This window comes from Pimephales promelas, chromosome 13 (assembly GCF_988280905.1).
Source record: "Pimephales promelas chromosome 13, fPimPro1.hap1.1, whole genome shotgun sequence".
NCBI lineage: Eukaryota > Metazoa > Chordata > Actinopteri > Cypriniformes > Leuciscidae > Pimephales > Pimephales promelas.
The window spans coordinates 7,225,781-7,250,096 of NC_142781.1; the positions used below are offsets into that span (position 1 = coordinate 7,225,781).

The 24,316-nt window shown below is 40.3% G+C and overlaps 1 long non-coding RNA gene and 55 other non-coding genes across 56 annotated transcripts; 55 read left to right on the plus strand and 1 right to left on the minus strand.

The window, feature by feature from the left end:
* Window positions 1-47: 47 nt before the first annotated feature.
* Window positions 48-120, plus strand: trnav-cac (transfer RNA valine (anticodon CAC)). The gene has a single exon. It is a non-coding gene; the product is annotated as a tRNA-Val (tRNA).
* A 265-nt stretch (window positions 121-385) lies between these two features.
* trnav-uac (transfer RNA valine (anticodon UAC)) lies at window positions 386-458 on the plus strand. The gene has a single exon. It is a non-coding gene; the product is annotated as a tRNA-Val (tRNA).
* A 415-nt stretch (window positions 459-873) lies between these two features.
* On the plus strand, window positions 874-946 carry trnav-cac (transfer RNA valine (anticodon CAC)). The gene has a single exon. It is a non-coding gene; the product is annotated as a tRNA-Val (tRNA).
* Window positions 947-1,211: 265 nt separating this feature from the next.
* On the plus strand, window positions 1,212-1,284 carry trnav-uac (transfer RNA valine (anticodon UAC)). The gene has a single exon. It is a non-coding gene; the product is annotated as a tRNA-Val (tRNA).
* Window positions 1,285-1,503: 219 nt separating this feature from the next.
* On the plus strand, window positions 1,504-1,576 carry trnav-aac (transfer RNA valine (anticodon AAC)). Its single transcript has one exon. It is a non-coding gene; the product is annotated as a tRNA-Val (tRNA).
* A 464-nt stretch (window positions 1,577-2,040) lies between these two features.
* On the plus strand, window positions 2,041-2,113 carry trnav-uac (transfer RNA valine (anticodon UAC)). Its single transcript has one exon. It is a non-coding gene; the product is annotated as a tRNA-Val (tRNA).
* A 219-nt stretch (window positions 2,114-2,332) lies between these two features.
* On the plus strand, window positions 2,333-2,405 carry trnav-aac (transfer RNA valine (anticodon AAC)). The gene has a single exon. It is a non-coding gene; the product is annotated as a tRNA-Val (tRNA).
* Window positions 2,406-2,870: 465 nt separating this feature from the next.
* Window positions 2,871-2,943, plus strand: trnav-uac (transfer RNA valine (anticodon UAC)). The gene has a single exon. It is a non-coding gene; the product is annotated as a tRNA-Val (tRNA).
* Window positions 2,944-3,162: 219 nt separating this feature from the next.
* On the plus strand, window positions 3,163-3,235 carry trnav-aac (transfer RNA valine (anticodon AAC)). Its single transcript has one exon. It is a non-coding gene; the product is annotated as a tRNA-Val (tRNA).
* Window positions 3,236-3,358: 123 nt separating this feature from the next.
* trnav-cac (transfer RNA valine (anticodon CAC)) lies at window positions 3,359-3,431 on the plus strand. The gene has a single exon. It is a non-coding gene; the product is annotated as a tRNA-Val (tRNA).
* A 266-nt stretch (window positions 3,432-3,697) lies between these two features.
* On the plus strand, window positions 3,698-3,770 carry trnav-uac (transfer RNA valine (anticodon UAC)). Its single transcript has one exon. It is a non-coding gene; the product is annotated as a tRNA-Val (tRNA).
* A 218-nt stretch (window positions 3,771-3,988) lies between these two features.
* trnav-aac (transfer RNA valine (anticodon AAC)) lies at window positions 3,989-4,061 on the plus strand. Its single transcript has one exon. It is a non-coding gene; the product is annotated as a tRNA-Val (tRNA).
* A 123-nt stretch (window positions 4,062-4,184) lies between these two features.
* On the plus strand, window positions 4,185-4,257 carry trnav-cac (transfer RNA valine (anticodon CAC)). Its single transcript has one exon. It is a non-coding gene; the product is annotated as a tRNA-Val (tRNA).
* Window positions 4,258-4,814: 557 nt separating this feature from the next.
* Window positions 4,815-4,887, plus strand: trnav-aac (transfer RNA valine (anticodon AAC)). The gene has a single exon. It is a non-coding gene; the product is annotated as a tRNA-Val (tRNA).
* Window positions 4,888-5,349: 462 nt separating this feature from the next.
* On the plus strand, window positions 5,350-5,422 carry trnav-uac (transfer RNA valine (anticodon UAC)). The gene has a single exon. It is a non-coding gene; the product is annotated as a tRNA-Val (tRNA).
* A 219-nt stretch (window positions 5,423-5,641) lies between these two features.
* trnav-aac (transfer RNA valine (anticodon AAC)) lies at window positions 5,642-5,714 on the plus strand. The gene has a single exon. It is a non-coding gene; the product is annotated as a tRNA-Val (tRNA).
* A 123-nt stretch (window positions 5,715-5,837) lies between these two features.
* On the plus strand, window positions 5,838-5,910 carry trnav-cac (transfer RNA valine (anticodon CAC)). Its single transcript has one exon. It is a non-coding gene; the product is annotated as a tRNA-Val (tRNA).
* A 265-nt stretch (window positions 5,911-6,175) lies between these two features.
* On the plus strand, window positions 6,176-6,248 carry trnav-uac (transfer RNA valine (anticodon UAC)). Its single transcript has one exon. It is a non-coding gene; the product is annotated as a tRNA-Val (tRNA).
* Window positions 6,249-6,663: 415 nt separating this feature from the next.
* On the plus strand, window positions 6,664-6,736 carry trnav-cac (transfer RNA valine (anticodon CAC)). Its single transcript has one exon. It is a non-coding gene; the product is annotated as a tRNA-Val (tRNA).
* Window positions 6,737-8,084: 1,348 nt separating this feature from the next.
* Window positions 8,085-9,567, minus strand: LOC148976207 (uncharacterized). The gene is made up of 2 exons (XR_016145916.1): window positions 9,310-9,567; window positions 8,085-9,187 (listed from the first exon to the last, which is right to left on the minus strand). It is a non-coding gene; the product is annotated as an uncharacterized LOC148976207 (long non-coding RNA).
* Window positions 9,568-10,994: 1,427 nt separating this feature from the next.
* On the plus strand, window positions 10,995-11,067 carry trnav-aac (transfer RNA valine (anticodon AAC)). Its single transcript has one exon. It is a non-coding gene; the product is annotated as a tRNA-Val (tRNA).
* Window positions 11,068-11,531: 464 nt separating this feature from the next.
* trnav-uac (transfer RNA valine (anticodon UAC)) lies at window positions 11,532-11,604 on the plus strand. Its single transcript has one exon. It is a non-coding gene; the product is annotated as a tRNA-Val (tRNA).
* Window positions 11,605-11,823: 219 nt separating this feature from the next.
* trnav-aac (transfer RNA valine (anticodon AAC)) lies at window positions 11,824-11,896 on the plus strand. Its single transcript has one exon. It is a non-coding gene; the product is annotated as a tRNA-Val (tRNA).
* A 464-nt stretch (window positions 11,897-12,360) lies between these two features.
* trnav-uac (transfer RNA valine (anticodon UAC)) lies at window positions 12,361-12,433 on the plus strand. The gene has a single exon. It is a non-coding gene; the product is annotated as a tRNA-Val (tRNA).
* Window positions 12,434-12,652: 219 nt separating this feature from the next.
* On the plus strand, window positions 12,653-12,725 carry trnav-aac (transfer RNA valine (anticodon AAC)). The gene has a single exon. It is a non-coding gene; the product is annotated as a tRNA-Val (tRNA).
* A 123-nt stretch (window positions 12,726-12,848) lies between these two features.
* trnav-cac (transfer RNA valine (anticodon CAC)) lies at window positions 12,849-12,921 on the plus strand. The gene has a single exon. It is a non-coding gene; the product is annotated as a tRNA-Val (tRNA).
* Window positions 12,922-13,186: 265 nt separating this feature from the next.
* trnav-uac (transfer RNA valine (anticodon UAC)) lies at window positions 13,187-13,259 on the plus strand. Its single transcript has one exon. It is a non-coding gene; the product is annotated as a tRNA-Val (tRNA).
* A 219-nt stretch (window positions 13,260-13,478) lies between these two features.
* On the plus strand, window positions 13,479-13,551 carry trnav-aac (transfer RNA valine (anticodon AAC)). The gene has a single exon. It is a non-coding gene; the product is annotated as a tRNA-Val (tRNA).
* Window positions 13,552-13,674: 123 nt separating this feature from the next.
* On the plus strand, window positions 13,675-13,747 carry trnav-cac (transfer RNA valine (anticodon CAC)). The gene has a single exon. It is a non-coding gene; the product is annotated as a tRNA-Val (tRNA).
* A 265-nt stretch (window positions 13,748-14,012) lies between these two features.
* Window positions 14,013-14,085, plus strand: trnav-uac (transfer RNA valine (anticodon UAC)). Its single transcript has one exon. It is a non-coding gene; the product is annotated as a tRNA-Val (tRNA).
* Window positions 14,086-14,838: 753 nt separating this feature from the next.
* Window positions 14,839-14,911, plus strand: trnav-uac (transfer RNA valine (anticodon UAC)). The gene has a single exon. It is a non-coding gene; the product is annotated as a tRNA-Val (tRNA).
* A 219-nt stretch (window positions 14,912-15,130) lies between these two features.
* trnav-aac (transfer RNA valine (anticodon AAC)) lies at window positions 15,131-15,203 on the plus strand. Its single transcript has one exon. It is a non-coding gene; the product is annotated as a tRNA-Val (tRNA).
* A 464-nt stretch (window positions 15,204-15,667) lies between these two features.
* trnav-uac (transfer RNA valine (anticodon UAC)) lies at window positions 15,668-15,740 on the plus strand. The gene has a single exon. It is a non-coding gene; the product is annotated as a tRNA-Val (tRNA).
* Window positions 15,741-15,959: 219 nt separating this feature from the next.
* On the plus strand, window positions 15,960-16,032 carry trnav-aac (transfer RNA valine (anticodon AAC)). The gene has a single exon. It is a non-coding gene; the product is annotated as a tRNA-Val (tRNA).
* A 464-nt stretch (window positions 16,033-16,496) lies between these two features.
* Window positions 16,497-16,569, plus strand: trnav-uac (transfer RNA valine (anticodon UAC)). The gene has a single exon. It is a non-coding gene; the product is annotated as a tRNA-Val (tRNA).
* A 219-nt stretch (window positions 16,570-16,788) lies between these two features.
* Window positions 16,789-16,861, plus strand: trnav-aac (transfer RNA valine (anticodon AAC)). The gene has a single exon. It is a non-coding gene; the product is annotated as a tRNA-Val (tRNA).
* A 123-nt stretch (window positions 16,862-16,984) lies between these two features.
* On the plus strand, window positions 16,985-17,057 carry trnav-cac (transfer RNA valine (anticodon CAC)). Its single transcript has one exon. It is a non-coding gene; the product is annotated as a tRNA-Val (tRNA).
* Window positions 17,058-17,322: 265 nt separating this feature from the next.
* trnav-uac (transfer RNA valine (anticodon UAC)) lies at window positions 17,323-17,395 on the plus strand. The gene has a single exon. It is a non-coding gene; the product is annotated as a tRNA-Val (tRNA).
* A 219-nt stretch (window positions 17,396-17,614) lies between these two features.
* trnav-aac (transfer RNA valine (anticodon AAC)) lies at window positions 17,615-17,687 on the plus strand. The gene has a single exon. It is a non-coding gene; the product is annotated as a tRNA-Val (tRNA).
* Window positions 17,688-17,810: 123 nt separating this feature from the next.
* Window positions 17,811-17,883, plus strand: trnav-cac (transfer RNA valine (anticodon CAC)). The gene has a single exon. It is a non-coding gene; the product is annotated as a tRNA-Val (tRNA).
* A 265-nt stretch (window positions 17,884-18,148) lies between these two features.
* trnav-uac (transfer RNA valine (anticodon UAC)) lies at window positions 18,149-18,221 on the plus strand. Its single transcript has one exon. It is a non-coding gene; the product is annotated as a tRNA-Val (tRNA).
* A 753-nt stretch (window positions 18,222-18,974) lies between these two features.
* trnav-uac (transfer RNA valine (anticodon UAC)) lies at window positions 18,975-19,047 on the plus strand. The gene has a single exon. It is a non-coding gene; the product is annotated as a tRNA-Val (tRNA).
* A 219-nt stretch (window positions 19,048-19,266) lies between these two features.
* Window positions 19,267-19,339, plus strand: trnav-aac (transfer RNA valine (anticodon AAC)). Its single transcript has one exon. It is a non-coding gene; the product is annotated as a tRNA-Val (tRNA).
* Window positions 19,340-19,803: 464 nt separating this feature from the next.
* Window positions 19,804-19,876, plus strand: trnav-uac (transfer RNA valine (anticodon UAC)). The gene has a single exon. It is a non-coding gene; the product is annotated as a tRNA-Val (tRNA).
* Window positions 19,877-20,095: 219 nt separating this feature from the next.
* On the plus strand, window positions 20,096-20,168 carry trnav-aac (transfer RNA valine (anticodon AAC)). Its single transcript has one exon. It is a non-coding gene; the product is annotated as a tRNA-Val (tRNA).
* A 464-nt stretch (window positions 20,169-20,632) lies between these two features.
* Window positions 20,633-20,705, plus strand: trnav-uac (transfer RNA valine (anticodon UAC)). Its single transcript has one exon. It is a non-coding gene; the product is annotated as a tRNA-Val (tRNA).
* Window positions 20,706-20,924: 219 nt separating this feature from the next.
* On the plus strand, window positions 20,925-20,997 carry trnav-aac (transfer RNA valine (anticodon AAC)). The gene has a single exon. It is a non-coding gene; the product is annotated as a tRNA-Val (tRNA).
* A 123-nt stretch (window positions 20,998-21,120) lies between these two features.
* Window positions 21,121-21,193, plus strand: trnav-cac (transfer RNA valine (anticodon CAC)). The gene has a single exon. It is a non-coding gene; the product is annotated as a tRNA-Val (tRNA).
* Window positions 21,194-21,458: 265 nt separating this feature from the next.
* On the plus strand, window positions 21,459-21,531 carry trnav-uac (transfer RNA valine (anticodon UAC)). The gene has a single exon. It is a non-coding gene; the product is annotated as a tRNA-Val (tRNA).
* Window positions 21,532-21,750: 219 nt separating this feature from the next.
* trnav-aac (transfer RNA valine (anticodon AAC)) lies at window positions 21,751-21,823 on the plus strand. The gene has a single exon. It is a non-coding gene; the product is annotated as a tRNA-Val (tRNA).
* A 123-nt stretch (window positions 21,824-21,946) lies between these two features.
* Window positions 21,947-22,019, plus strand: trnav-cac (transfer RNA valine (anticodon CAC)). The gene has a single exon. It is a non-coding gene; the product is annotated as a tRNA-Val (tRNA).
* Window positions 22,020-22,284: 265 nt separating this feature from the next.
* trnav-uac (transfer RNA valine (anticodon UAC)) lies at window positions 22,285-22,357 on the plus strand. Its single transcript has one exon. It is a non-coding gene; the product is annotated as a tRNA-Val (tRNA).
* A 415-nt stretch (window positions 22,358-22,772) lies between these two features.
* On the plus strand, window positions 22,773-22,845 carry trnav-cac (transfer RNA valine (anticodon CAC)). Its single transcript has one exon. It is a non-coding gene; the product is annotated as a tRNA-Val (tRNA).
* A 265-nt stretch (window positions 22,846-23,110) lies between these two features.
* trnav-uac (transfer RNA valine (anticodon UAC)) lies at window positions 23,111-23,183 on the plus strand. Its single transcript has one exon. It is a non-coding gene; the product is annotated as a tRNA-Val (tRNA).
* A 219-nt stretch (window positions 23,184-23,402) lies between these two features.
* trnav-aac (transfer RNA valine (anticodon AAC)) lies at window positions 23,403-23,475 on the plus strand. The gene has a single exon. It is a non-coding gene; the product is annotated as a tRNA-Val (tRNA).
* Window positions 23,476-23,936: 461 nt separating this feature from the next.
* Window positions 23,937-24,009, plus strand: trnav-uac (transfer RNA valine (anticodon UAC)). Its single transcript has one exon. It is a non-coding gene; the product is annotated as a tRNA-Val (tRNA).
* Window positions 24,010-24,316: the final 307 nt, after the last annotated feature.

Below are 24,316 nucleotides of genomic sequence, written 5' to 3' on the forward strand. Positions count from 1 at the left end.
TTTAACAAGCCTGCACCAGAAGATTTCTGTCTGCACATAAAGGGCTTGTTTCCGTAGTGTAGTGGTTATCACGTTCGCCTCACACGCGAAAGGTCCCCAGTTCGAAACTGGGCGGAAACTGTGGATGGTCTTTGCTAACATTTTTCAGTGGTTTTCTGTAGAGCAGGTCAGAACACTTGCAGGGCGATTTGTGGTGTAAATTCTTTAGAAAAGGACTAAAACAAAACAAATGACCATTGAAGTTTCCTGTAGAGTAATAAAAAATGTTTAGTCTGCCAACAAAAATAGCAGCTTTTTGCCATTTTAAGGACAGTGGGCAGTCTATCGTTTCAGTCGATTTTGAACAAGCGTACGCTAAAAGAGGTCGGACTGTCTTCCAAGTTAAGTTTCCGTAGTGTAGTGGTTATCACGTTCGCTTTACACGCGAAAGGTCCTCAGTTCGAAACTGGGCGGAAACAAGTAAAGGGGTTTTTAATATACGTGCTGAAATTCGCAACAAAGTTTTTGGACTATTGAAATTAGGGGAGGGCAATTGTACCAAAGAGCTGTAGGCAGACTGCCATTCCGAATGAGCTCTTATCTGTTGTTTGTGGAATTTAAACAGCTTGTCACAATGCTTGCAGGAAAGATTATGGGATGGAGCCATTTTCAAAAAAGCACATATCTTACATAAGGAGGTTTCTGTAGTGTAGTGGTGATCACCTTCGCCTAACACGCGAAAGGGCCTCGGTTCGAAACCGAGCAGAAACAGCAATTGGCTTTTGGCAGAAAATTTAAACTGTTTGCCACAACAGGAGGGCTCAGCTCACTTTTCCTTTGTACACTTTTTAACAAGCCTGCACCAGAAGATTTCTGTCTGCACATAAAGGGCTTGTTTCCGTAGTGTAGTGGTTATCACGTTCGCCTCACACGCGAAAGGTCCCCAGTTCGAAACTGGGCGGAAACTGTGGATGGTCTTTGCTAACATTTTTCAGTGGTTTTCTGTTGAGCAGGTCAGAACACTTGCAGGGCGATTTGCGGTGTAAATTCTTTAGAAAAGGACTAAAACAAAACAAATGACCATTGAAGTTTCCTGTAGAGTAATAAAAAATGTTTAGTCTGCCAACAAAAATAGCAGCTTTTTGCCATTTTAAGGACAGTGGGCAGTCTATCGTTTCAGTCGCTTTTGAACAAGCGTACGCTAAAAGAGGTCGGACTGTCTTCCAAGATAAGTTTCCGTAGTGTAGTGGTTATCACGTTCGCTTTACACGCGAAAGGTCCTCAGTTCGAAACTGGGCGGAAACAAGTAAAGGGGTTTTTAATATACGTGCTGAAATTCGCAACAAAGTTTTTGGACTATTGAAATTAGGTGAGGGCAATTGTACCAAAGAGCTGTAGGCAGACTGCCATTCCGAATGAGCTCTTATCTGTTGTTTGTGGAATTTAAACAGCTTGTCACAATGCTTGCAGGAAAGATTATGGGATGGAGCCATTTTCAAAAAAGCACATATCTTACATAAGGAGGTTTCTGTAGTGTAGTGGTGATCACGTTCGCCTAACACGCGAAAGGGCCTCGGTTCGAAACCGAGCAGAAACAGCAATTGGCTTTTGGCAGAAAATTTAAACTGTTTGCCACAACAGGAGGGCTCAGCTCACTTTTCCTTTGTACACTTTTTAACAAGCCTGCACCAGAAGATTTCTGTCTGCACATTAAGGGCTTGTTTCCGTAGTGTAGTGGTTATCACGTTCGCTTCACACGCGAAAGGTCCCCAGTTCGAAACTGGGCAGAAACTGTGGATGGTCTTTGCTAACATTTTTCAGTGGTTTTCTGTTGAGCAGGTCAGAACACTTGCAGGGCGATTTGCGGTGTAAATTCTTTAGAAAAGGACTAAAACAAAACAAATGACCATTGAAGTTTCCTGTAGAGTAATAAAAAAAAATGTTTAGTCTGCCAACAAAAATAGCAGCTTTTTGCCATTTTAAGGACAGTGGGCAGTCTATCGTTTCAGTCGCTTTTGAACAAGCGTACGCTAAAAGAGGTCGGACTGTCTTCCAAGTTAAGTTTCCGTAGTGTAGTGGTTATCACGTTCGCTTTACACGCGAAAGGTCCTCAGTTCGAAACTGGGCGGAAACAAGTAAAGGGGTTTTTAATATACGTGCTGAAATTCGCAACAAAGTTTTTGGACTATTGAAATTAGGTGAGGGCAATTGTACCAAAGAGCTGTAGGCAGACTGCCATTCCGAATGAGCTCTTATCTGTTGTTTGTGGAATTTAAACAGCTTGTCACAATGCTTGCAGGAAAGATTATGGGATGGAGCCATTTTCGAAAAAGCACATGTCTTACATAAGGAGGTTTCTGTAGTGTAGTGGTGATCACGTTCGCCTAACACGCGAAAGGGCCTCGGTTCGAAACCGAGCAGAAACAGCAATTGGCTTTTGGCAGAAAATTTAAACTGTTTCCAACAAAAGGAGGGCTCAGCTCACTTTTCCTTTGTACACTTTTTAACAAGCCTGCACCAGAAGATTTCTGTCTGCACATAAAGGGCTTGTTTCCGTAGTGTAGTGGTTATCACGTTCGCTTCACACGCGAAAGGTCCCCAGTTCGAAACTGGGCGGAAACTGTGGATGGTCTTTGCTAACATTTTTCAGTGGTTTTCTGTTGAGCAGGTCAGAACACTTGCAGGGCGATTTGCGGTGTAAATTCTTTAGAAAAGGACTAAAACAAAACAAATGACCATTGAAGTTTCCTGTAGAGTAATAAAAAAAAAATGTTTAGTCTGCCAACAAAAATAGCAGCTTTTTGCCATTTTAAGGACAGTGGGCAGTCTATCGTTTCAGTCGCTTTTGAACAAGCGTACGCTAAAAGAGGTCGGACTGTCTTCCAAGTTAAGTTTCCGTAGTGTAGTGGTTATCACGTTCGCTTTACACGCGAAAGGTCCTCAGTTCGAAACTGGGCGGAAACAAGTAAAGGGGTTTTTAATATACGTGCTGAAATTCGCAACAAAGTTTTTGGACTATTGAAATTAGGTGAGGGCAATTGGACCAAAGAGCTGTAGGCAGACTGCCATTCCGAATGAGCTCTTATCTGTTGTTTGTGGAATTTAAACAGCTTGTCACAATGCTTGCAGGAAAGATTATGGGATGGAGCCATTTTCGAAAAAGCACATATCGTACATAAGGAGGTTTCTGTAGTGTAGTGGTGATCACGTTCGCCTAACACGCGAAAGGGCCTCGGTTCGAAACCGAGCAGAAACAGCAATTGGCTTTTGGCAGAAAATTTAAACTGTTTGCCACAACAGGAGGGCTCAGCTCACTTTTCCTTTGTACACTTTTTAACAAGCCTGCACCAGAAGATTTCTGTCTGCACATAAAGGGCTTGTTTCCGTAGTGTAGTGGTTATCACGTTCGCCTCACACGCGAAAGGTCCCCAGTTCGAAACTGGGCGGAAACTGTGGATGGTCTTTGCTAACATTTTTTCAGTGGTTTTCTGTTGAGCAGGTCAGAACACTTGCAGGGCGATTTGCGGTGTAAATTCTTTAGAAAAGGACTAAAACAAAACAAATTACCATTGAAGTTTCCTGTAGAGTAATAAAAAATGTTTAGTCTGCCAACAAAAATAGCAGCTTTTTGCCATTTTAAGGACAGTGGGCAGTCTATCGTTTCAGTCGCTTTTGAACAAGCGTACGCTAAAAGAGGTCGGACTCTCTTACAAGATAAGTTTCCGTAGTGTAGTGGTTATCACGTTCGCTTTACACGCGAAAGGTCCTCAGTTCGAAACTGGGCGGAAACAAGTAAAGGGGTTTTTAATATACGTGCTGAAATTTGCAACAAATTTTTTGACTATTGAAATTAGGTGAGGGCAATTGTACCAAAGAGCTGTAGGCAGACTGCCATTCCGAATGAGCTCTTATCTGTTGTTTGTGGAATTTAAACAGCTTGTCACAATGCTTGCAGGAAAGATTATGGGATGGAGCCATTTTCGAAAAAGCACATGTCTTACATAAGGAGGTTTCTGTAGTGTAGTGGTGATCACGTTCGCCTAACACGCGAAAGGGCCTCGGTTCGAAACCGAGCAGAAACAGCAATTGGCTTTTGGCAGAAAATTTAAACTGTTTGCCACAACAGGAGGGCTCAGCTCACTTTTCCTTGGTACACTTTTTAACAAGCCTGCACCAGAAGATTTCTGTCTGCACGTGAAGGGCTTGTTTCCGTAGTGTAGTGGTTATCACGTTCGCCTCACACGCGAAAGGTCCCCAGTTCGAAACTGGGCGGAAACTGTGGATGGTCTTTGCTAACATTTTTCAGTGGTTTTCTGTTGAGCAGGTCAGAACACTTGCAGGGCGATTTGCGGTGTAAATTCTTTAGAAAAGGACTAAAACAAAACAAATGACCATTGAAGTTTCCTGTAGAGTAATAAAAAATGTTAAGTCTGCCAACGAAAATAGCAGCTTTTTGCCATTTTAAGGACAGTGGGCAGTCTATCGTTTCAGTTGCTTTTGAACAAGCGTACGCTAAAAGAGGTCGGACTGTCTTCCAAGTTAAATTTCCGTAGTGTAGTGGTTATCACGTTCGCTTTACACGTGAAAGGTCCTCAGTTCGAAACTGGGCGGAAACAAGTAAAGGGGTTTTTAATATACGTGCTGAAATTCGCAACAAAGTTTTTGGACTATTGAAATTAGGTGAGGGCAATTGTACCAAAGAGCTGTAGGCAGACTGCCATTCCGAATGAGCTCTTATCTGTTGTTTGTGGAATTTAAACAGCTTGTCACAATGCTTGCAGGAAAGATTATGGGATGGAGCCATTTTCGAAAAAGCACATGTGTTACATAAGGAGGTTTCTGTAGTGTAGTGGTGATCACGTTCGCCTAACACGCGAAAGGGCCTCGGTTCGAAACCGAGCAGAAACAGCAATTGGCTTTTGGCAGAAAATTTAAACTGTTTGCCACAACAGGAGGGCTCAGCTCACTTTTCCTTGGTACACTTTTTAACAAGCCTGCACCAGAAGATTTCTGTCTGCACCTGAAGGGCTTGTTTCCGTAGTGTAGTGGTTATCACGTTCGCCGCACACGCGAAAGGTCCCCAGTTCGAAACTGGGCGGAAACTGTGGATGGTCTTTGCTAACATTTTTTCAGTGGTTTTCTGTTGAGCGGGTCAGAACACTTGCAGGGCGATTTGTGGTGTAAATTCTTTAGAAAAGGACTAAAACAAAACAAATGACCATTGAAGTTTCCTGTAGAGTAATAAAAAATGTTTAGTCTGCCAACAAAAATAGCAGCTTTTTGCCATTTTAAGGACAGTGGGCAGTCTATCGTTTCAGTCGCTTTTGAACAAGCGTACGCTAAAAGAGGTCGGACTGTCTTCCAAGATAAGTTTCCGTAGTGTAGTGGTTATCACGTTCGCTTTACACGCGAAAGGTCCTCAGTTCGAAACTGGGCGGAAACAAGTAAAGGTGTTTTTAATATACGTGCTGAAATTCGCAACAAATTTTTTGGACTATTGAAATTAGGTGAGGAAAATTGTACCAAAGAGCTGTAGGCAGACTGCCATTCCGAATGAGCTCTTATCTGTTGTTTGTGGAATTTAAACAGCTTTTAACAATGCTTGCAGGAAAGATTATGGGATGGAGCCATTTTCAAAAAAGCACATATCTTACATAAGGAGGTTTCTGTAGTGTAGTGGTGATCACGTTCGCCTAACACGCGAAAGGGCCTCGGTTCGAAACCGAGCAGAAACAGCAATTGGCTTTTGGCAGAAAATTTAAACTGTTTGCCACAACAGGAGGGCTCAGCTCACTTTTCCTTTGTACACTTTTTAACAAGCCTGCACCAGAAGATTTCTGTCTGCACATAAAGGGCTTGTTTCCGTAGTGTAGTGGTTATCACGTTCGCCTCACACGCGAAAGGTCCCCAGTTCGAAACTGGGCGGAAACTGTGGATGGTCTTTGCTAACATTTTTCAGTGGTTTTCTGTAGAGCAGGTCAGAACACTTGCAGGGCGATTTGTGGTGTAAATTCTTTAGAAAAGGACTAAAACAAAACAAATGACCATTGAAGTTTCCTGTAGAGTAATAAAAAATGTTTAGTCTGCCAACAAAAATAGCAGCTTTTTGCCATTTTAAGGACAGTGGGCAGTCTATCGTTTCAGTCGCTTTTGAACAAGCGTACGCTAAAAGAGGTCGGACTGTCTTCCAAGTTAAGTTTCCGTAGTGTAGTGGTTATCACGTTCGCTTTACACGCGAAAGGTCCTCAGTTCGAAACTGGGCGGAAACAAGTAAAGGGGTTTTTAATATACGTGCTGAAATTCGCAACAAAGTTTTTGGACTATTGAAATTAGGTGAGGGCAATTGTACCAAAGAGCTGTAGGCAGACTGCCATTCCGAATGAGCTCTTATCTGTTGTTTGTGGAATTTAAACAGCTTGTCACAATGCTTGCAGGAAAGATTATGGGATGGAGCCATTTTCGAAAAAGCACATATCTTACATAAGGAGGTTTCTGTAGTGTAGTGGTGATCACCTTCGCCTAACACACGAAAGGGCCTCGGTTCGAAACCGAGCAGAAACAGCAATTGGCTTTTGGCAGAAAATTTAAACTGTTTGCCACAACAGGAGGGCTCAGCTCACTTTTCCTTTGTACACTTTTTAACAAGCCTGCACCAGAAGATTTCTGTCTGCACATAAAGGGCTTGTTTCCGTAGTGTAGTGGTTATCACGTTCGCCTCACACGCGAAAGGTCCCCAGTTCGAAACTGGGCGGAAACTGTGGATGGTCTTTGCTAACATTTTTCAGTGGTTTTCTGTTGAGCAGGTCAGAACACTTGCAGGGCGATTTGCGGTGTAAATTCTTTAGAAAAGGACTAAAACAAAACAAATGACCATTGAAGTTTCCTGTAGAGTAATAAAAAATGTTTAGTCTGCCAACAAAAATAGCAGCTTTTTGCCATTTTAAGGACAGTGGGCAGTCTATCGTTTCAGTCGCTTTTGAACAAGCGTACGCTAAAAGAGGTCGGACTGTCTTCCAAGATAAGTTTCCGTAGTGTAGTGGTTATCACGTTCGCTTTACACGCGGAGGCCAGTCGCGCGTAGGTGTAGAGCGCTGCCAGCCAATAGGAACGCAGGAAATTTCAGGGAGGCGGGCCAGAAAAAATACACAAAATCATAGGTTCGAGTCCCGTCTCGACCACAAATATCATATATTGTATCTAGATTAAAAAATGATTACAAATTCATGTCAAGTACGATTTACATATAATAAACTAAATTTTTGCTGAAAATAGAATAAAACTTTTAAGATTTGTTTTTGTGTAGGATGTACGAAATGTCCAATTATCTCAATAAACATTTAAATTATAATAGGGTATAGTTCTCTTTTAATATAGAAAATATTTGAATGTGAATAATTGTAAAGAACATTTTGATAATGTTTTATATACCTTTATTTTATTTTTTTAGAGATTTTCACATTATATTTCTTTAACTATGCACAAAAATCCAATATATATATATGAAAAACAACCAGTAAACACCAAATAGTAAATTTATCATTTTATTTATAATACAATAATATACATATTATTATGTAAAACTGAAAAAGGTACTGTATTAAATACTTATAGATTAAAAAACAATAACATGAATAATAACAATAATAATAACAACATAAAGCTGGGGAAAAAACAAGATTTAAAAAAATAACAAATAATTATGTACAATGTTTAATTAACAGTTATTAATAGTGTTTACACATCTGACCAAGATAAAATAATGCAAGTCAATAAAATTAACTTTAAAAACACACCAAATTGCAATGCAAACAAGGACTAAACTGTTTGATTTTAATGGACAATGGAAAGAAATTTAACAATTTAAAATTATAGATTAAATAACAGCAATAATAATATGGTTGTGGAGAAAATGAAAAAAAAAAAACAAGAACATTTTTAAAAGTAAATAATTATGTACAGTGTTTAATAGTAACAATACTTAATATTTAGTGTTTTTTCAAATCTGAGCAAGATAAAATAATGCTAGTCAATAAATGAACTTACAATGCAATGCAATAAAATACAATACTTTTGTAATTTTAATGAACATCCATATATATATATATATATATATATATATATATATATATATATATATACAGTGGTGTGAATAAGTGTTTGCATGGTTTTACTTCAGTTAGCCTAATAGCTGGTTTGATTTGCATTGAAAGATGATCTTATGGAAAGTACTACCCCATGCCAATCTCTAGGTGTGGTGGAAGGTGTGTGATGATGTGGGGATATTTTAATTCCAAAGGCCAAGGGAACTTTATCAGGATGCATATTATCCTGGATCCATGAAATAACTGGCTTTTAAAAATAAAAATCTGCCTGACTCTATGGGAATTTAACAATGACTTATGCACCCTGTATTTTAAGGAAAAACATTTATTTATTTATGATACATTATTCATTCACAAAGAAAATTTGTGTCCTTAAAGGTTGGAGTTTTCCACATTTTTCTAATTAAGGCATTAAGATCAATATCCAAAAGATTATTTTTATTCCTCTTTTTAGGCAACTTTAGCATGGGGGCAAACACTTATTCACATCACTATATATATATATTAAAAGTGCATTAATATGTATAATATTGTATATGCGTGAATAACACATTTAATACACGTGTGTAATGCACGTCTTTACTTTTGTGTTTAAGTAGCTGGGAACAGGGGTTTCAGTGAGTGCAGACAGCATTGGTGCAGGTGTAGAGGCTGATTGTGCTGCGTGAGATGGTGCAAAGCCTTCACCCTGTGATGAAGGCCTACACACAGGAGCCGATGTTGTTGGAGGAGCTGCAAGGAAAAGCACAGGGAGGAAATTAAAAACTGAATGTACATATGTATTTGATTGTCTTGACTACATTAAATGACTAATCATTATTTATTCTTTTATTCTATTTATTCTGTTATTTGTTCTAGTAATGCACATTCTGATAATGTTCAAATGCTTGTAAGTAAATAGTCAATTTTTTCCACAACAAATAACAGTTTAGCATGCATACAATTCATGAAGTGCACCCACCTTCACCACTGGTATATTCAAACCTTAACAGTAGTTAGAACAAAAGAACATGGAGGATAAGTATGTAATTGAATAAGCCTCCAAAATGGATGTGTAAAGTAACCTGTTGTAAATAAGACTGTGGATCCTGTGGCTGCAGATGAGCCTAAAAATTACGCATTATAATTTGAATGGTTTCTCTCCAGTATGTTCAATTTTTATTCCAATTTTATAAGAATTTGACATGGGTATATATAACACACATGACAAGATACTTGATTTACTTACTCAGCTGTGTGAGATATTTTGTTGGAGAAAAACTTTCCAGTTCTTCTTCCTCCTCCATTACTATAAAATAAATAAATAAAATAATATATAAAAATATATATGCAGAAATGTATGCATGTATATATAAAAAGTTAACAAGTTTAACTAATTAAAAATGTTAAATTGTACTATTAAATTGCACACATATATCTATTTGTTCATAATTTAAATGTAATATGTGTGTGTGATATTAATTACAATATAGGAGGACCAAACCTGCAGAAATTAAACATTAATAAGTAAAAAAAAAAAAGATACATTTGATAATAGGAAAATAAATTAAGGAATAAATGACTTGATAAAATAAATATGATTTATTCTTATTTAAAATCATTTTTGTATTTTTTTCCCTTCCCTTTCTGCTTTTATTTATGTGTAAATTTATATTTATATTTGGTAAGCAAGACCAACCAACCTAATTATCATGCACATCAATAAATGAAATACTGTAAAAATAGATATAAAACTAAAGAAAGAAAATTTAAATAAATAAAGGTTAAAACAAATATATCTGGAAATAAAAACAAATTGGAATAAATAAATATATATATTAATATAATATATTAATAATATATAAATATACAGTATATATTATATAAAATAAATATATAATTAAATGAATGCATAAATAAATATAAGAATAAACTGAACAAAGAAATAAAATAATAAATAAATACAATTAAAACGAATACAAATACATTAAAACATAAAAGCAAAAAATGATATATTTGGGGGAAATTATACAAAAATATATTTGATTAAAATCTTATCATAATTATTTTATCAAGTCGTTTATTCCTTTATGTATTTTCCTATTATCACATTTAATTTTATTTATTTATTTATTCATTCATTCATTTATTTATTTATTCATTCATTAATTTTTAACTGCAGGTTTGGTCCTCCATACTACTGCACATTACATCTTTCTGCAATGTTAACTTATATATTAAACATAGTTAGAGATTATGATGAAACATTCACCTTTACAAACAAAGATACTCTTATAAAATAGCTGTTTCTTATCGTCACAATCCATTCAACACGATAACAATACGATTACATGACAATATACATGCAATTTAAATGATAAAATATTTGAATAATAAAGTATATGCACTCACCTGAGTTAAAGTCTGTCTGCAGGTAGTTTAGACACTAACAAAACGAAACAAGTTTGCTGACAAGTCGGTAAACAAATATCTCTCCGGTAATAAAACGGGTAGACAGATGACGCTTCGCTTTTTAAATTCCCCGCCACGGAAAAGCGAAACAGCGCCGGGAAGTCTACGTGTGGCCAAAAGTAGATTGCATCCGTAGTGTTAAGCACTACCATAGAGAATGAATGGGAAAAGTTAAGGGAAGTTAAGCTTAACCATTTTCGGCTCCCGCGCGAAAGGTCCTCAGTTCGAAACTGGGCGGAAACAAGTAAAGGGGTTTTTAATATACCTGCTGAAATTCGCAACAAAGTTTTTGGACTATTGAAATTAGGTGAGGGCAATTGTACCAAAGAGCTGTAGGCAGACTGCCATTCCGAATGAGCTCTTATCTGTTGTTTGTGGAATTTAAACAGCTTGTCACAATGCTTGCAGGAAAGATTATGGGATGGAGCCATTTTCAAAAAAGCACATATCTTACATAAGGAGGTTTCTGTAGTGTAGTGGTGATCACGTTCGCCTAACACGCGAAAGGGCCTCGGTTCGAAACCGAGCAGAAACAGCAATTGGCTTTTGGCAGAAAATTTAAACTGTTTGCCACAACAGGAGGGCTCAGCTCACTTTTCCTTTGTACACTTTTTAACAAGCCTGCACCAGAAGATTTCTGTCTGCACATAAAGGGCTTGTTTCCGTAGTGTAGTGGTTATCACGTTCGCTTCACACGCGAAAGGTCCCCAGTTCGAAACTGGGCAGAAACTGTGGATGGTCTTTGCTAACATTTTTCAGTGGTTTTCTGTTGAGCAGGTCAGAACACTTGCAGGGCGATTTGCGGTGTAAATTCTTTAGAAAAGGACTAAAACAAAACAAATGACCATTGAAGTTTCCTGTAGAGTAATAAAAAAAAATGTTTAGTCTGCCAACAAAAATAGCAGCTTTTTGCCATTTTAAGGACAGTGGGCAGTCTATCGTTTCAGTCGCTTTTGAACAAGCGTACGCTAAAAGAGGTCGGACTGTCTTCCAAGTTAAGTTTCCGTAGTGTAGTGGTTATCACGTTCGCTTTACACGCGAAAGGTCCTCAGTTCGAAACTGGGCGGAAACAAGTAAAGGGGTTTTTAATATACGTGCTGAAATTCGCAACAAAGTTTTTGGACTATTGAAATTAGGTGAGGGCAATTGTACCAAAGAGCTGTAGGCAGACTGCCATTCCGAATGAGCTCTTATCTGTTGTTTGTGGAATTTAAACAGCTTGTCACAATGCTTGCAGGAAAGATTATGGGATGGAGCCATTTTCGAAAAAGCACATGTCTTACATAAGGAGGTTTCTGTAGTGTAGTGGTGATCACGTTCGCCTAACACGCGAAAGGGCCTCGGTTCGAAACCGAGCAGAAACAGCAATTGGCTTTTGGCAGAAAATTTAAACTGTTTCCAACAAAAGGAGGGCTCAGCTCACTTTTCCTTTGTACACTTTTTAACAAGCCTGCACCAGAAGATTTCTGTCTGCACATAAAGGGCTTGTTTCCGTAGTGTAGTGGTTATCACGTTCGCTTCACACGCGAAAGGTCCCCAGTTCGAAACTGGGCGGAAACTGTGGATGGTCTTTGCTAACATTTTTCAGTGGTTTTCTGTTGAGCAGGTCAGAACACTTGCAGGGCGATTTGCGGTGTAAATTCTTTAGAAAAGGACTAAAACAAAACAAATGACCATTGAAGTTTCCTGTAGAGTAATAAAAAAAAATGTTTAGTCTGCCAACAAAAATAGCAGCTTTTTGCCATTTTAAGGACAGTGGGCAGTCTATCGTTTCAGTCGCTTTTGAACAAGCGTACGCTAAAAGAGGTCGGACTGTCTTCCAAGTTAAGTTTCCGTAGTGTAGTGGTTATCACGTTCGCTTTACACGCGAAAGGTCCTCAGTTCGAAACTGGGCGGAAACAAGTAAAGGGGTTTTTAATATACGTGCTGAAATTCGCAACAAAGTTTTTGGACTATTGAAATTAGGTGAGGGCAATTGGACCAAAGAGCTGTAGGCAGACTGCCATTCCGAATGAGCTCTTATCTGTTGTTTGTGGAATTTAAACAGCTTGTCACAATGCTTGCAGGAAAGATTATGGGATGGAGCCATTTTCGAAAAAGCACATATCGTACATAAGGAGGTTTCTGTAGTGTAGTGGTGATCACGTTCGCCTAACACGCGAAAGGGCCTCGGTTCGAAACCGAGCAGAAACAGCAATTGGCTTTTGGCAGAAAATTTAAACTGTTTGCCACAACAGGAGGGCTCAGCTCACTTTTCCTTTGTACACTTTTTAACAAGCCTGCACCAGAAGATTTCTGTCTGCACATAAAGGGCTTGTTTCCGTAGTGTAGTGGTTATCACGTTCGCCTCACACGCGAAAGGTCCCCAGTTCGAAACTGGGCGGAAACTGTGGATGGTCTTTGCTAACATTTTTCAGTGGTTTTCTGTTGAGCAGGTCAGAACACTTGCAGGGCGATTTGTGGTGTAAATTCTTTAGAAAAGGACTAAAACAAAACAAATGACCATTGAAGTTTCCTGTAGAGTAATAAAAAATGTTTAGTCTGCCAACAAAAATAGCAGCTTTTTGCCATTTTAAGGACAGTGGGCAGTCTATCGTTTCAGTCGCTTTTGAACAAGCGTACGCTAAAAGAGGTCGGACTGTCTTCCAAGATAAGTTTCCGTAGTGTAGTGGTTATCACGTTCGCTTTACACGCGAAAGGTCCTCAGTTCGAAACTGGGCGGAAACAAGTAAAGGGGTTTTTAATATACGTGCTGAAATTCGCAACAAAGTTTTTGGACTATTGAAATTAGGGGAGGGCAATTGTACCAAAGAGCTGTAGGCAGACTGCCATTCCGAATGAGCTCTTATCTGTTGTTTGTGGAATTTAAACAGCTTGTCACAATGCTTGCAGGAAAGATTATGGGATGGAGCCATTTTCAAAAAAGCACATATCTTACATAAGGAGGTTTCTGTAGTGTAGTGGTGATCACGTTCGCCTAACACGCGAAAGGGCCTCGGTTCGAAACCGAGCAGAAACAGCAATTGGCTTTTGGCAGAAAATTTAAACTGTTTGCCACAACAGGAGGGCTCAGCTCACTTTTCCTTTGTACACTTTTTAACAAGCCTGCACCAGAAGATTTCTGTCTGCACATAAAGGGCTTGTTTCCGTAGTGTAGTGGTTATCACGTTCGCCTCACACGCGAAAGGTCCCCAGTTCGAAACTGGGCGGAAACTGTGGATGGTCTTTGCTAACATTTTTCAGTGGTTTTCTGTAGAGCAGGTCAGAACACTTGCAGGGCGATTTGTGGTGTAAATTCTTTAGAAAAGGACTAAAACAAAACAAATGACCATTGAAGTTTCCTGTAGAGTAATAAAAAATGTTTAGTCTGCCAACAAAAATAGCAGCTTTTTGCCATTTTAAGGACAGTGGGCAGTCTATCGTTTCAGTCGCTTTTGAACAAGCGTACGCTAAAAGAGGTCGGACTGTCTTCCAAGTTAAGTTTCCGTAGTGTAGTGGTTATCACGTTCGCTTTACACGCGAAAGGTCCTCAGTTCGAAACTGGGCGGAAACAAGTAAAGGGGTTTTTAATATACGTGCTGAAATTCGCAACAAAGTTTTTGGACTATTGAAATTAGGTGAGGGCAATTGTACCAAAGAGCTGTAGGCAGACTGCCATTCCGAATGAGCTCTTATCTGTTGTTTGTGGAATTTAAACAGCTTGTCACAATGCTTGCAGGAAAGATTATGGGATGGAGCCATTTTCGAAAAAGCACATATCTTACATAAGGAGGTTTCTGTAGTGTAGTGGTGATCACCTTCGCCTAACACGCGAAAGGGCCTCGGTTCGAAACCGAGCAGAAACAGCAATTGGCTTTTGGCAGAAAATTTAAACTGTTTGCCACAACAGGAGGGCTCAGCTCACTTTTCCTTTGTACACTTTTTAACAAGCCTGCACCAGAAGATTTCTGTCTGCACATAAAGGGCTTGTTTCCGTAGTGTAGTGGTTATCACGTTCGCCTCACACACGAAAGGTCCCCAGTTCGAAACTGGGCGGAAACTGTGGATGGTCTTTGCTAACATTTTTCAGTGGTTTTCTGTTGAGCAGGTCAGAACACTTGCAGGGCGATTTGCGGTGTAAATTCTTTAGAAAAGGACTAAAACAAAACAAATGACCATTGAAGTTTCCTGTAGAGTAATAAAAAATGTTTAGTCTGCCAACAAAAATAGCAGCTTTTTGCCATTTTAAGGACAGTGGGCAGTCTATCGTTTCAGTCGCTTTTGAACAAGCGTACGCTAAAAGAGGTCGGACTGTCTTCCAAGATAAGTTTCCGTAGTGTAGTGGTTATCACGTTCGCTTTACACGCGAAAGGTCCTCAGTTCGAAACTGGGCGGAAACAAGTAAAGGGGTTTTTAATATACGTGCTGAAATTCGCAACAAAGTTTTTGGACTATTGAAATTAGGTGAGGGCAATTGTACCAAAGAGCTGTAGGCAGACTGCCATTCCGAATGAGCTCTTATCTGTTGTTTGTGGAATTTAAACAGCTTGTCACAATGCTTGCAGGAAAGATTATGGGATGGAGCCATTTTCAAAAAAGCACATATCTTACATAAGGAGGTTTCTGTAGTGTAGTGGTGATCACGTTCGCCTAACACGCGAAAGGGCCTCGGTTCGAAACCGAGCAGAAACAGCAATTGGCTTTTGGCAGAAAATTTAAACTGTTTGCCACAACAGGAGGGCTCAGCTCACTTTTCCTTTGTACACTTTTTAACAAGCCTGCACCAGAAGATTTCTGTCTGCACATAAAGGGCTTGTTTCCGTAGTGTAGTGGTTATCACGTTCGCTTCACACGCGAAAGGTCCCCAGTTCGAAACTGGGCAGAAACTGTGGATGGTCTTTGCTAACATTTTTCAGTGGTTTTCTGTTGAGCAGGTCAGAACACTTGCAGGGCGATTTGCGGTGTAAATTCTTTAGAAAAGGACTAAAACAAAACAAATGACCATTGAAGTTTCCTGTAGAGTAATAAAAAAAAATGTTTAGTCTGCCAACAAAAATAGCAGCTTTTTGCCATTTTAAGGACAGTGGGCAGTCTATCGTTTCAGTCGCTTTTGAACAAGCGTACGCTAAAAGAGGTCGGACTGTCTTCCAAGTTAAGTTTCCGTAGTGTAGTGGTTATCACGTTCGCTTTACACGCGAAAGGTCCTCAGTTCGAAACTGGGCGGAAACAAGTAAAGGGGTTTTTAATATACGTGCTGAAATTCGCAACAAAGTTTTTGGACTATTGAAATTAGGTGAGGGCAATTGTACCAAAGAGCTGTAGGCAGACTGCCATTCCGAATGAGCTCTTATCTGTTGTTTGTGGAATTTAAACAGCTTGTCACAATGCTTGCAGGAAAGATTATGGGATGGAGCCATTTTCGAAAAAGCACATGTCTTACATAAGGAGGTTTCTGTAGTGTAGTGGTGATCACGTTCGCCTAACACGCGAAAGGGCCTCGGTTCGAAACCGAGCAGAAACAGCAATTGGCTTTTGGCAGAAAATTTAAACTGTTTCCAACAAAAGGAGGGCTCAGCTCACTTTTCCTTTGTACACTTTTTAACAAGCCTGCACCAGAAGATTTCTGTCTGCACATAAAGGGCTTGTTTCCGTAGTGTAGTGGTTATCACGTTCGCTTCACACGCGAAAGGTCCCCAGTTCGAAACTGGGCGGAAACTGTGGATGGTCTTTGCTAACATTTTTCAGTGGTTTTCTGTTGAGCAGGTCAGAACACTTGCAGGGCGATTTGCGGTGTAAATTCTTTAGAAAAGGACTAAAACAAAACAAATGACCATTGAAGTTTCCTGTAGAGTAATAAAAAAAAATGTTTAGTCTGCCAACAAAAATAGCAGCTTTTTGCCATTTTAAGGACAGTGGGCAGTCTATCGTTTCAGTCGCTTTTGAACAAGCGTACGCTAAAAGAGGTCGGACTGTCTTCCAAGTTAAGTTTCCGTAGTGTAGTGGTTATCACGTTCGCTTTACACGCGAAAGGTCCTCAGTTCGAAACTGGGCGGAAACAAGTAAAGGGGTTTTTAATATACGTGCTGAAATTCGCAACAAAGTTTTTGGACTATTGAAATTAGGTGAGGGCAATTGGACCAAAGAGCTGTAGGCAGACTGCCATTCCGAATGAGCTCTTATCTGTTGTTTGTGGAATTTAAACAGCTTGTCACAATGCTTGCAGGAAAGATTATGGGATGGAGCCATTTTCGAAAAAGCACATATCGTACATAAGGAGGTTTCTGTAGTGTAGTGGTGATCACGTTCGCCTAACACGCGAAAGGGCCTCGGTTCGAAACCGAGCAGAAACAGCAATTGGCTTTTGGCAGAAAATTTAAACTGTTTGCCACAACAGGAGGGCTCAGCTCACTTTTCCTTTGTACACTTTTTAACAAGCCTGCACCAGAAGATTTCTGTCTGCACATAAAGGGCTTGTTTCCGTAGTGTAGTGGTTATCACGTTCGCCTCACACGCGAAAGGTCCCCAGTTCGAAACTGGGCGGAAACTGTGGATGGTCTTTGCTAACATTTTTCAGTGGTTTTCTGTTGAGCAGGTCAGAACACTTGCAGGGCGATTTGTGGTGTAAATTCTTTAGAAAAGGACTAAAACAAAACAAATGACCATTGAAGTTTCCTGTAGAGTAATAAAAAATGTTTAGTCTGCCAACAAAAATAGCAGCTTTTTGCCATTTTAAGGACAGTGGGCAGTCTATCGTTTCAGTCGCTTTTGAACAAGCGTACGCTAAAAGAGGTCGGACTGTCTTCCAAGATAAGTTTCCGTAGTGTAGTGGTTATCACGTTCGCTTTACACGCGAAAGGTCCTCAGTTCGAAACTGGGCGGAAACAAGTAAAGGGGTTTTTAATATACGTGCTGAAATTCGCAACAAAGTTTTTGGACTATTGAAATTAGGGGAGGGCAATTGTACCAAAGAGCTGTAGGCAGACTGCCATTCCGAATGAGCTCTTGTCTGTTGTTTGTGGAATTTAAACAGCTTGTCACAATGCTTGCAGGAAAGATTATGGGATGGAGCCATTTTCAAAAAAGCACATATCTTACATAAGGAGGTTTCTGTAGTGTAGTGGTGATCACGTTCGCCTAACACGCGAAAGGGCCTCGGTTCGAAACCGAGCAGAAACAGCAATTGGCTTTTGGCAGAAAATTTAAACTGTTTGCCACAACAGGAGGGCTCAGCTCACTTTTCCTTTGTACACTTTTTAACAAGCCTGCACCAGAAGATTTCTGTCTGCACATAAAGGGCTTGTTTCCGTAGTGTAGTGGTTATCACGTTCGCCTCACACGCGAAAGGTCCCCAGTTCGAAACTGGGCGGAAACTGTGGATGGTCTTTGCTAACATTTTTCAGTGGTTTTCTGTAGAGCAGGTCAGAACACTTGCAGGGCGATTTGTGGTGTAAATTCTTTAGAAAAGGACTAAAACAAAACAAATGACCATTGAAGTTTCCTGTAGAGTAATAAAAAATGTTTAGTCTGCCAACAAAAATAGCAGCTTTTTGCCATTTTAAGGACAGTGGGCAGTCTATCGTTTCAGTCGCTTTTGAACAAGCGTACGCTAAAAGAGGTCGGACTGTCTTCCAAGTTAAGTTTCCGTAGTGTAGTGGTTATCACGTTCGCTTTACACGCGAAAGGTCCTCAGTTCGAAACTGGGCGGAAACAAGTAAAGGGGTTTTTAATATACGTGCTGAAATTCGCAACAAAGTTTTTGGACTATTGAAATTAGGTGAGGGCAATTGTACCAAAGAGCTGTAGGCAGACTGCCATTCCGAATGAGCTCTTATCTGTTGTTTGTGGAATTTAAACAGCTTGTCACAATGCTTGCAGGAAAGATTATGGGATGGAGCCATTTTCGAAAAAGCACATATCTTACATAAGGAGGTTTCTGTAGTGTAGTGGTGATCACCTTCGCCTAACACGCGAAAGGGCCTCGGTTCGAAACCGAGCAGAAACAGCAATTGGCTTTTGGCAGAAAATTTAAACTGTTTGCCACAACAGGAGGGCTCAGCTCACTTTTCCTTTGTACACTTTTTAACAAGCCTGCACCAGAAGATTTCTGTCTGCACATAAAGGGCTTGTTTCCGTAGTGTAGTGGTTATCACGTTCGCCTCACACACGAAAGGTCCCCAGTTCGAAACTGGGCGGAAACTGTGGATGGTCTTTGCTAACATTTTTCAGTGGTTTTCTGTTGAGCAGGTCAGAACACTTGCAGGGCGATTTGCGGTGTAAATTCTTTAGAAAAGGACTAAAACAAAACAAATGACCATTGAAGTTTCCTGTAGAGTAATAAAAAATGTTTAGTCTGCCAACAAAAATAGCAGCTTTTTGCCATTTTAAGGACAGTGGGCAGTCTATCGTTTCAGTCGCTTTTGAACAAGCGTACGCTAAAAGAGGTCGGACTGTCTTCCAAGATAAGTTTCCGTAGTGTAGTGGTTATCACGTTCGCTTTACACGCGAAAGGTCCTCAGTTCGAAACTGGGCGGAAACAAGTAAAGGGGTTTTTAATATACGTGCTGAAATTCGCAACAAAGTTTTTGGACTATTGAAATTAGGTGAGGGCAATTGTACCAAAGAGCTGTAGGCAGACTGCCATTCCGAATGAGCTCTTATCTGTTGTTTGTGGAATTTAAACAGCTTGTCACAATGCTTGCAGGAAAGATTATGGGATGGAGCCATTTTCAAAAAAGCACATATCTTACATAAGGAGGTTTCTGTAGTGTAGTGGTGATCACGTTCGCCTAACACGCGAAAGGGCCTCGGTTCGAAACCGAGCAGAAACAGCAATTGGCTTTTGGCAGAAAATTTAAACTGTTTGCCACAACAGGAGGGCTCAGCTCACTTTTCCTTTGTACACTTTTTAACAAGCCTGCACCAGAAGATTTCTGTCTGCACATAAAGGGCTTGTTTCCGTAGTGTAGTGGTTATCACGTTCGCTTCACACGCGAAAGGTCCCCAGTTCGAAACTGGGCAGAAACTGTGGATGGTCTTTGCTAACATTTTTCAGTGGTTTTCTGTTGAGCAGGTCAGAACACTTGCAGGGCGATTTGCGGTGTAAATTCTTTAGAAAAGGACTAAAACAAAACAAATGACCATTGAAGTTTCCTGTAGAGTAATAAAAAAAAATGTTTAGTCTGCCAACAAAAATAGCAGCTTTTTGCCATTTTAAGGACAGTGGGCAGTCTATCGTTTCAGTCGCTTTTGAACAAGCGTACGCTAAAAGAGGTCGGACTGTCTTCCAAGTTAAGTTTCCGTAGTGTAGTGGTTATCACGTTCGCTTTACACGCGAAAGGTCCTCAGTTCGAAACTGGGCGGAAACAAGTAAAGGGGTTTTTAATATACGTGCTGAAATTCGCAACAAAGTTTTTGGACTATTGAAATTAGGTGAGGGCAATTGTACCAAAGAGCTGTAGGCAGACTGCCATTCCGAATGAGCTCTTATCTGTTGTTTGTGGAATTTAAACAGCTTGTCACAATGCTTGCAGGAAAGATTATGGGATGGAGCCATTTTCGAAAAAGCACATGTCTTACATAAGGAGGTTTCTGTAGTGTAGTGGTGATCACGTTCGCCTAACACGCGAAAGGGCCTCGGTTCGAAACCGAGCAGAAACAGCAATTGGCTTTTGGCAGAAAATTTAAACTGTTTCCAACAAAAGGAGGGCTCAGCTCACTTTTCCTTTGTACACTTTTTAACAAGCCTGCACCAGAAGATTTCTGTCTGCACATAAAGGGCTTGTTTCCGTAGTGTAGTGGTTATCACGTTCGCTTCACACGCGAAAGGTCCCCAGTTCGAAACTGGGCGGAAACTGTGGATGGTCTTTGCTAACATTTTTCAGTGGTTTTCTGTTGAGCAGGTCAGAACACTTGCAGGGCGATTTGCGGTGTAAATTCTTTAGAAAAGGACTAAAACAAAACAAATGACCATTGAAGTTTCCTGTAGAGTAATAAAAAAAAATGTTTAGTCTGCCAACAAAAATAGCAGCTTTTTGCCATTTTAAGGACAGTGGGCAGTCTATCGTTTCAGTCGCTTTTGAACAAGCGTACGCTAAAAGAGGTCGGACTGTCTTCCAAGTTAAGTTTCCGTAGTGTAGTGGTTATCACGTTCGCTTTACACGCGAAAGGTCCTCAGTTCGAAACTGGGCGGAAACAAGTAAAGGGGTTTTTAATATACGTGCTGAAATTCGCAACAAAGTTTTTGGACTATTGAAATTAGGTGAGGGCAATTGGACCAAAGAGCTGTAGGCAGACTGCCATTCCGAATGAGCTCTTATCTGTTGTTTGTGGAATTTAAACAGCTTGTCACAATGCTTGCAGGAAAGATTATGGGATGGAGCCATTTTCGAAAAAGCACATATCGTACATAAGGAGGTTTCTGTAGTGTAGTGGTGATCACGTTCGCCTAACACGCGAAAGGGCCTCGGTTCGAAACCGAGCAGAAACAGCAATTGGCTTTTGGCAGAAAATTTAAACTGTTTGCCACAACAGGAGGGCTCAGCTCACTTTTCCTTTGTACACTTTTTAACAAGCCTGCACCAGAAGATTTCTGTCTGCACATAAAGGGCTTGTTTCCGTAGTGTAGTGGTTATCACGTTCGCCTCACACGCGAAAGGTCCCCAGTTCGAAACTGGGCGGAAACTGTGGATGGTCTTTGCTAACATTTTTCAGTGGTTTTCTGTTGAGCAGGTCAGAACACTTGCAGGGCGATTTGTGGTGTAAATTCTTTAGAAAAGGACTAAAACAAAACAAATGACCATTGAAGTTTCCTGTAGAGTAATAAAAAATGTTTAGTCTGCCAACAAAAATAGCAGCTTTTTGCCATTTTAAGGACAGTGGGCAGTCTATCGTTTCAGTCGCTTTTGAACAAGCGTACGCTAAAAGAGGTCGGACTGTCTTCCAAGATAAGTTTCCGTAGTGTAGTGGTTATCACGTTCGCTTTACACGCGAAAGGTCCTCAGTTCGAAACTGGGCGGAAACAAGTAAAGGGGTTTTTAATATACGTGCTGAAATTCGCAACAAAGTTTTTGGACTATTGAAATTAGGGGAGGGCAATTGTACCAAAGAGCTGTAGGCAGACTGCCATTCCGAATGAGCTCTTATCTGTTGTTTGTGGAATTTAAACAGCTTGTCACAATGCTTGCAGGAAAGATTATGGGATGGAGCCATTTTCAAAAAAGCACATATCTTACATAAGGAGGTTTCTGTAGTGTAGTGGTGATCACGTTCGCCTAACACGCGAAAGGGCCTCGGTTCGAAACCGAGCAGAAACAGCAATTGGCTTTTGGCAGAAAATTTAAACTGTTTGCCACAACAGGAGGGCTCAGCTCACTTTTCCTTTGTACACTTTTTAACAAGCCTGCACCAGAAGATTTCTGTCTGCACATAAAGGGCTTGTTTCCGTAGTGTAGTGGTTATCACGTTCGCCTCACACGCGAAAGGTCCCCAGTTCGAAACTGGGCGGAAACTGTGGATGGTCTTTGCTAACATTTTTCAGTGGTTTTCTGTAGAGCAGGTCAGAACACTTGCAGGGCGATTTGTGGTGTAAATTCTTTAGAAAAGGACTAAAACAAAACAAATGACCATTGAAGTTTCCTGTAGAGTAATAAAAAATGTTTAGTCTGCCAACAAAAATAGCAGCTTTTTGCCATTTTAAGGACAGTGGGCAGTCTATCGTTTCAGTCGCTTTTGAACAAGCGTACGCTAAAAGAGGTCGGACTGTCTTCCAAGTTAAGTTTCCGTAGTGTAGTGGTTATCACGTTCGCTTTACACGCGAAAGGTCCTCAGTTCGAAACTGGGCGGAAACAAGTAAAGGGGTTTTTAATATACGTGCTGAAATTCGCAACAAAGTTTTTGGACTATTGAAATTAGGTGAGGGCAATTGTACCAAAGAGCTGTAGGCAGACTGCCATTCCGAATGAGCTCTTATCTGTTGTTTGTGGAATTTAAACAGCTTGTCACAATGCTTGCAGGAAAGATTATGGGATGGAGCCATTTTCGAAAAAGCACATATCTTACATAAGGAGGTTTCTGTAGTGTAGTGGTGATCACCTTCGCCTAACACGCGAAAGGGCCTCGGTTCGAAACCGAGCAGAAACAGCAATTGGCTTTTGGCAGAAAATTTAAACTGTTTGCCACAACAGGAGGGCTCAGCTCACTTTTCCTTTGTACACTTTTTAACAAGCCTGCACCAGAAGATTTCTGTCTGCACATAAAGGGCTTGTTTCCGTAGTGTAGTGGTTATCACGTTCGCCTCACACGCGAAAGGTCCCCAGTTCGAAACTGGGCGGAAACTGTGGATGGTCTTTGCTAACATTTTTCAGTGGTTTTCTGTTGAGCAGGTCAGAACACTTGCAGGGCGATTTGCGGTGTAAATTCTTTAGAAAAGGACTAAAACAAAACAAATGACCATTGAAGTTTCCTGTAGAGTAATAAAAAATGTTTAGTCTGCCAACAAAAATAGCAGCTTTTTGCCATTTTAAGGACAGTGGGCAGTCTATCGTTTCAGTCGCTTTTGAACAAGCGTACGCTAAAAGAGGTCGGACTGTCTTCCAAGATAAGTTTCCGTAGTGTAGTGGTTATCACGTTCGCTTTACACGCGAAAGGTCCTCAGTTCGAAACTGGGCGGAAACAAGTAAAGGGGTTTTTAATATACGTGCTGAAATTCGCAACAAAGTTTTTGGACTATTGAAATTAGGTGAGGGCAATTGTACCAAAGAGCTGTAGGCAGACTGCCATTCCGAATGAGCTCTTATCTGTTGTTTGTGGAATTTAAACAGCTTGTCACAATGCTTGCAGGAAAGATTATGGGATGGAGCCATTTTCGAAAAAGCACATATCTTACATAAGGAGGTTTCTGTAGTGTAGTGGTGATCACGTTCGCCTAACACGCGAAAGGGCCTCGGTTCGAAACCGAGCAGAAACAGCAATTGGCTTTTGGCAGAAAATTTAAACTGTTTGCCACAACAGGAGGGCTCAGCTCACTTTTCCTTGGTACACTTTTTAACAAGCCTGCACCAGAAGATTTCTGTCTGCACATAAAGGGCTTGTTTCCGTAGTGTAGTGGTTATCACGTTCGCCTCACACGCGAAAGGTCCCCAGTTCGAAACTGGGTGGAAACTGTGGATGGTCTTTGCTAACATTTTTCAGTGGTTTTCTGTTGAGCAGGTCAGAACACTTGCAGGGCGATTTGCGGTGTAAATTCTTTAGAAAAGGACTAAAACAAAACAAATGACCATTGAAGTTTCCTGTAGAGTAATAAAAAATGTTAAGTCTGCCAACAAAAATAGCAGCTTTTTGCCATTTTAAGGACAGTGGGCAGTCTATCGTTTCAGTCGCTTTTGAACAAGCGTACGCTAAAAGAGGTCGGACTGTCTTCCAAGATAAGTTTCCGTAGTGTAGTGGTTATCACGTTCGCTTTACACGCGAAATGTCCTCAGTTCGAAACTGGGCGGAAACAAGTAAAGGGGTTTTTAATATACGTGCTGAAATTCGCAACAAAGTTTTTGGACTATTGAAATTAGGTGAGGGCAATTGTACCAAAGAGCTGTAGGCAGACTGCCATTCCGAATGAGCTCTTATCTGTTGTTTGTGGAATTTAAACAGCTTGTCACAATGCTTGCAGGAAAGATTATGGGATGGAGTCATTTTCGAAAAAGCACATATCTTACATAAGGAGGTTTCTGTAGTGTAGTGGTGATCACGTTCGCCTAACACGCGAAAGGGCCTCCGTTCGAAACCGAGCAGAAACAGCAATTGGCTTTTGG